Source organism: Bos indicus x Bos taurus, chromosome 12 (genome assembly GCF_003369695.1).
Source record: "Bos indicus x Bos taurus breed Angus x Brahman F1 hybrid chromosome 12, Bos_hybrid_MaternalHap_v2.0, whole genome shotgun sequence".
In the NCBI taxonomy this organism is placed as follows: Eukaryota; Metazoa; Chordata; class Mammalia; order Artiodactyla; family Bovidae; genus Bos; species Bos indicus x Bos taurus.
This window is the reverse complement of record NC_040087.1, coordinates 78,716,794-78,724,098: the sequence shown is the minus strand read 5'-3', so window position 1 is coordinate 78,724,098 and position 7,305 is coordinate 78,716,794.

Below are 7,305 nucleotides of genomic sequence, written 5' to 3'. Positions count from 1 at the left end.
GACTCAAAGAAACCCTTGAAGAGGTGGGACACTGTGATTATTAGACAGCTCAGAGTCCTTCAATTGCCCCCGCACCCCCGGCTCTGCTCTGAAGATTTTCTGTTGCATCCTAGACATCCAAAAACACAGGGAGGTGGGTGGGGAAAGAGAAGGACAAAAAGTTTTGTGTGCATCATCTATACACAAATAAATACGTCTGAACACACATATCTCATGTTTAACATCTGCGGGTTCCCATGCAGTCGTAAAAAAGAACACAGAGACATCTGATGAAATCTTTACACGTTACATATCTTTTGTGTCACCTTATTTTCTTATGATGTTAGGCATTGTTGTCAGGGTTTTTTCCCTCCATCCCACATATTGACACAAAACGTGGAAATAATAAATGTTGCTGAAAGCACTGACAACCTGAGTGAGTGCCCTCGCGTGGAGCCCATGAGTCATTCTGTGTTTCCCTTTTCTCAGCACGTCTTGCCCCTGCTGAGTCTTCTTTTTCACTGCTTTGGGAAAAGCAGAAACCCACTCCAGGATTCTTGCCTGGAGAACCCCATGGACAGAGGAGCCTGGTGGGCTACAGTCCATGGGGCCACAAAGAGTCAGACACGACTGAAGCGACTTAGCACACACACACACTGTTCTAGGAGACAGAGCTTCTTGGGCTCTTGGAAAATGGTGATTTTGTGGCTCACTGAGCAAAGGGCTTGGTAGGTGTTGAACATGGTAATATTCCAATTTCTACTGATTAATCAATTAATACTCCGGTGCCGAGGTGAGCAAGTATGTTTTCGTTCCTCCCAAAACAATTAATTAACGTGAACTGACTGAGCTCTGGGGAAAATGTATATTCTAGGACATATCTGAAGGTGGTTTCAATATAGTTGGAGGCTTTCAAGTGGAAAAGTCTCTATTTAGCAATTACATGCAAGGAGAAAACTCAGAATTCATCAGTGATTCAGTCACTGGCACGTCACGAGAGTGCAAGAGGAGGCACGGAAGGATGACTCGTCACATACGCCAAGCCAGCGGCGGTGGTGGAGTCACCAAGTCGTGTCTGAGTCTTGCGACCCCTTGGATTGTAGCCCACCAGGCTCTTCTGTCCATGGGATTTCCGCCCAGATGACTAATTAACAGGATCTTGTAGAGAGATTTATAAAAATATATATTCCTGCACCAAAATGCACCCCACCAACCCCCGAGTGTTCTAATTCACGGGTAAAGGTAGGACCAGGGAAACCCTATTTTCTCTAAAGGTTCTGTTCGTCGGCCAGGCTTGAGAATCACCGCTCTGAGTCAGTGGATTTCAACATGATGCTTGTGCATTCATACTAGGAAATAGCAAACAAACACCTGCCTCCAACCCCACTTTCAGAATATTCTGATTACTTCTATTTTTTCATTATAGAAAATTCCAGTTTTGCCAGAGAGATTCCAGTTTTTCAAATTAATTCATAGATATCATCCAGTTAAAAGTATGACTAGGCCAGTTTCCTGGGAGAATGTGGCTCTGATTCATCACAAGTGTAAAAAGAGAAAAAATACTACACCCCAATGCCAGAAAAATTCACTTGTGGCTAAAAAACACATCACCAATGCCAACATCTTCAAGCTCGAGAGTCCCCAACCTCTGGGACCTAACGCCTAATGATCCGAGGTAGACTTGATGTCATAATAGTAAAATAAAGTGCGCAATAAATGCAATGCACTTGAATTATTTGCAAACCATTCCCCACACCTGCCCCCTACCACAGAAAAACTTATCTCCCACAAAACTGGTCTTTGGGACCAAAAGGGTTGGGCAATGCCATCTAATTATTGGGCAGGTGATGAAGGTAGGTGGCGGATGGGGTGCTTGCCCACTGACGGGATGCTTCTACAGTGATGAAACCAAGGACTTCCCCACTCCAAGCCTGACAAAGTCCTCTGCACCACCACAGACCCTGCCCCAAAGGCTGTCACTACTGTGTGTGTCAGAACTTCCCCTCTAAAGATGGGACAAGACTTGGGAGTTAAATCTCTAGTACTAGGAGCATCCACACATATTTTAATTAAAAGCCCATTTGAATGAGGAGCAATAAAATTAAACAGTGTCACCGTCTGTTCTTTAATAGCTTACAAGCACTTTGTATTCACAGTCCCCAAGCTAGAGTTTCAAGAAATATCCCTTTAGATTTGATTGTGAAATAATCTCAGGACAGTTTTTCTTCCCCCTTCTTCACTTCATAGGCTATTTATAATTAGGCTTAACAAGGCAGACTCAAGATGAACATAAATGGACCCTATGGACTGCAGCACACCAGGCTCCTCTGTCCTCCACCATCCTCCAGAGTTTGCTCAAATTCATGTCCGTTGAGCCAGTGATGCCATCCAACCATCTCCTCCTCTGTTGTCCCCTTCTCCTCCTGCCTTCAGTCTTTCCTAGCATCAGGGTCTTTTCCAGTGAGTTGGCTCTTCACATCAGGTGACCAAAGTATTGGAGTTTCAGCTTCAGCATCAGTCCTTCCAATGAATATTCAGGACTGATTTTCTTTAGGATGGACTGGTTTGATCTCCTTGCAGTCCAAGGGACTTTCAAGAGTCTTCTCCAACACCACAGTTCCAAAGCATCAGTTCTTCGGTGCTCAGCCTTCTTTATGTTCCTGCTCCCACATCTGTACGTGACTACTGGAAGAACCATAGCTTTGGCTATACGGACCTTTGTCAGCAAAGTGATGTCTCTGCTTTACTAATGAAGTTGCCTTCCCAATCACTTAGAAAGGATGGAGCCTTTGGGAATGTAGGTAGGGGTTTCAGGGACGGTCACACGGAGGAGGTGTGTTCATTGGAGGAAGAGGGTGCCCTTTAAGATGTGGATATCAGACACAGAATAGGGACACGGTGGAACACTTTCTAAGCGGCATCTCCTTTATTTGCCCAAATGCCCTAGTTTCAAGTGAGTAACTCCCAAGGTTGACATGTCATGTATGACAACAGTGGTTCTCAAAGTGTGATCCCCGGGCCAAGGAACCTGTTAGAAATGCAAATTCTCAGGCCACCCAGATCTGCTGAATGGGCTGGGGACCCAGCTAGTTGTATTTACCAAGCTCTGCAGGTGACTCTGAGCCAGGCTCAGGTTGGAGAATCACTGTGTCACAAGAGTGGCTTCCCAGGTGGCGCTGGTGGTAAAGAACCCACCTGCCAATGGAGGAGATGTAAGAGACCTGGGTTCAATCCCTGGGTCGGGAAGATCCCCTGGAGGAGGGCATGGCAACCCACTCCGGGATTCTTGCTTGGAGAATCCCATGGACAGGGGAGCCTGGCGGGCTACAGTCCATGGGGTCAAAGAGAGTCAGACACAACTGAAGCCACTTGGCACAGCACGGTGTCACAAGAAAGTGTGATCAATATTCACACTTTTCCCTCCCTTTCTCTCCTCACTCACACAGGTACACAAACACACACGCAGCCATGGACGCGTGTATGGTGTTCAAAGAACTGGAAAACAGCCCTTGTTCTCCTTTTTCCTGGAGAGTTTCTTTCTTTTCATGTGCAGGGCGCTGAGGCAGGGGTGGAATTTAAACAATCCCTAATGAAGGCAGCCGGCTCCACATATTTATCACATTACACTGTGCTGTATTTACCCCTTACCGCTTTGGGTGCATTTGCATATAATCTTTCATAATTCAATTCACTCGTTTAAATCATTTCTTTTTTTTTCACTTATTTATTCAGATGGGAAAAGTTCATTGTACAGATCACTGGGGCCCCCCAGTGGCAGCCTTTGATACTGCCAGCCTCGGATTTAATACCTGGAGTTTTGCAGAAATAGTACCCACTCAAATCCTTAGCTTTTCACCTGGTTGGTAGCATCAATTCACGCTTTGTATCTGAGGTGGATTTTATCGGCATTGGAGTTGAAATGTCCCCAGATGCTCTGGCTTTCCCTTCTTGCATCTATGAGACTCCACACTCGGGCACTTGCTGAGTAGGTCAGCGGTCTTCAGTACCTACTGGTCAGTGCACACACCAGCCAGGAATGGATGCAATAAACAGCAGAAAAGAGAAACTTGTCCTGAGATTCCTCTTCCTCCATAACCTTGAGGTTTTTCTCCCTAGAGTTTCTGCTCCTACCATCCCTCCTTTGAAGTTGTCACTGCCCAGAGAAGCTAAGTCCTGCGGGGAGTTTAGATACAGCCTTCTCCCTCCTGTTTTCTGGAACATTCTGTGTTCAGCAGCAACGGGCAGGGTCCTCGGGGCGGAGCCCTCGAGGACAGCCCCTGACAGCTGCCCTCCGCAGGAGTCACAGAAGCAGCACCCCTACCCCCGCCCCGTCTGCATCTCCTGACATCCCATCACCGGTCCAGGCCTCCAGCCAGATGTGGGGCTTGCTTCCTCGGCAGGGCCGTCCTCCCGGAAACCACAGGGCCCGGCATCGGGTGAACCACAGGCCGGTGGATAACGAAAGCCGTTTCCACTTATCCAGGCACTTTGATATCCATCCAGTCTCCCCAGCACGGCCCCTGTGCACTCTGCTTGGGCTGCAGAAGTCACGCTGGTGGGAAGACTGGAAAGGTGCTTTCCGGGAACCTGTGTGTGTGCCTCACCCCGGGCTCCGATGGTGCTGATGCAGTGAGGCTGGGTCAGCAGTGACCGCCCCCGCCTGTGACAGCCCGTAAACACCGGTGTCACTGACAGATCGGGTGATGCTCTAAAGTTCAGCCCCGCCCCCTTGGCCTTTCCTCGCCCGAGGAGTCATCCGAGGACACCCACTGCCTTCCCTTCAGTCCACCTGAGCTGTTTTTGTCACAAAGAAAAGCACTAGTACAGTATATTAACGCATATATATATGTTATTTAGAAAGATGGTAATGATGACCCTATATGCAAGATGGCAAAAGGGATGCAGATATAAAGAACAGACTTTTGGACGCTGTGAGAGAAGGCGAGGTTGGGATGATTTGAGAGAATAGCATTGAAACATGTATATTGCCATCTGTGAAACAGATCACCAGTCCAAGTTCGATGTGTGAAACAGGGCACTCAAAGCTGGTGCACTTGGAGGACCCTGAGAGATGGGATGGAAGGGAGGTGGGAGGGGGTTCAGGATGGGGGGCACATGTACACCCGTGGCTGATTCATGTCACTGTATGGCAAAAACCACTACAATGTTGTAAAGTAATTAGCCTCCAAGTAAAATAAATAAATAAAAATTTTAAAAAATTCACTCAGTTCAGTTCAGTTCAGTTCAGTCGCTCAGTCGTGTCCGACTCTTTGCGACCCCATGAATCACAGCATGTCAGGCCTCCCTGTCCATCACCATCTCCCGGAGTTCACTCAAACTCATGTCCATCAAGTCAGTGATAACATCCAGCCATCTCATGCTCTGTCGTCCCCTTTTCCTCCTGCCCCCAATCCCTCCCAGCATCAGAGTCTTTTCCAATGAGTCAACTCTTCGCATGAGGTGGCCATAGTACTGGAGTTTCAGCTTTAGCATCATTCCTTCCAAAGAACACCCAGGGCTGATCTCCTTCAGAATGGACTGACTGGTTGGATCTCCTTGCAGTCCAAGGGACTCTCAAGAGTCTTCTCCAACACCACAGTTCAAAAGCATCAATTCTTCAGCGCTCAGCTTTCTTCACAGTCCAACTCTCACATCCATACATGACCACTGGAAAAACCATAGCCTGGACTAGACGGACCTTTGTTGGCAAAGTAATGTCTTTGCTTTTCAAAATGCTATTTAGGTTGGTCATAACTTTTCTTCCAAGAAGTAAGCTCTACCCATGTTTAAATTAATTGATCTAACATTTGTATGATATTCCTTGCAAAGAAAAATTTAAGCCTTTACTGAGTATATATATACATACATTTGTAAAAGCATTCTTTGTGAGGTACTGTGAAAAGGAGTTCACAATGCAGATACATCTCAATAGTACCCCACTTACACTAATTTGCTCAGGAGGCAAATAAAGACAATATTCAATAAACTAGATTGCTCTGAACTAGGCAGGTTAAAATTCAAATGCAGGATTTCTGTGCCCATCTCAGAATGGAAGACGAACACAGGGCAGTGCCCAAAAAGAGCACAAACTTCAGTGCCTTAGAAACCAAGGTCCCTATCCCAACCAGACACAGGTGAGTACCCTTGGAGAGACAGCCCACTCTCAGCAAGCCTCAGTTTCCTCCTGTGTAAGATGGGCTAATGCCACCAGGGAATTTACTGGAGGTAATCAATGAGAGGCTCTGCCTAAAACACCTAACACCAGAGCCCAGAGCATAAGGGTGCCACAAACGGAGTTGTTTCAGCACGGGTTACTCAAAGCTACAATTTTTCCAGCAAGTAGTTCAAAGGGGTCACTGTCAGCTGCCCAGAAAACCCCCCTGCCTCCGACTCCTTTCCCAGCTGCAAGTTATTCCTCCGGGGAGCCCTCCCTGACGCCCTGGTGGTCGTTTGGCTCTCCTCCTATCCGCACGCCCGACACTGCTCTGAAAGTGTGTCCGTTTCCCACCACGCGTGGACTTCGCGGCATCCGCCTGTCTGCACCGAACTTGAAGCTTCCAGGAGGGCTGGGCATCTACCTTGTTCACTATGCGTCTCCAGCCCCTGCTCAGCATATTATGGGATTTCTGTAAATACTGAGTAAATGAATGAATAAATGAGTGAATGAATGACAGCCATTAGATGGCTACCTAGCGAAGAAAAAATATCAGGAAAGTAAAAGTTTTGCATTCTTATAATTGCCTTTAAGCCTCCTTGAATTGCCTTCAAAATATATGAAATCTGAGCTTCCAAAAGCTCTAGCATTTTCCTCCCCTCGCTATAAGAATGTGCACATTTTTATTATTAACATATATTTATTAGAATAATTGTATAATTATTCCAACTAATTATAATCATATTCATTATTCCCAATTCCTCTTTTGAATACATGATTATAAAATGTGTTTATCATGTTTGACACCTTTCTAATTCTTAAATTGACTATGTATTAGTCACAGAGACCCTAAGGAAGAAGGAAATCCTTGGTAGAAAAGTGTTAATAATTTACTAGTTGCAAACTGTACTTTTACCTCCAAACACCAGGTGGGTACAAAAAACATTGCTCATGTTTTTTAATCTACAAATTTCTTACATTTTTACGGCCTGTTCTTTGGGCTTATTTATGATGGTTCGGGACAAAGAGACAACCTTTGCCATTATGATTTATATTCTTCCAACAAAGGAAACACAGAAAGAGATAAGAAATCCAAATTAAATCATGACACTAAAGAAAAAAAAAAAACATGAAGGTAAGGGGCTGAAATTTTTAAATCAAAACAAAGAGGA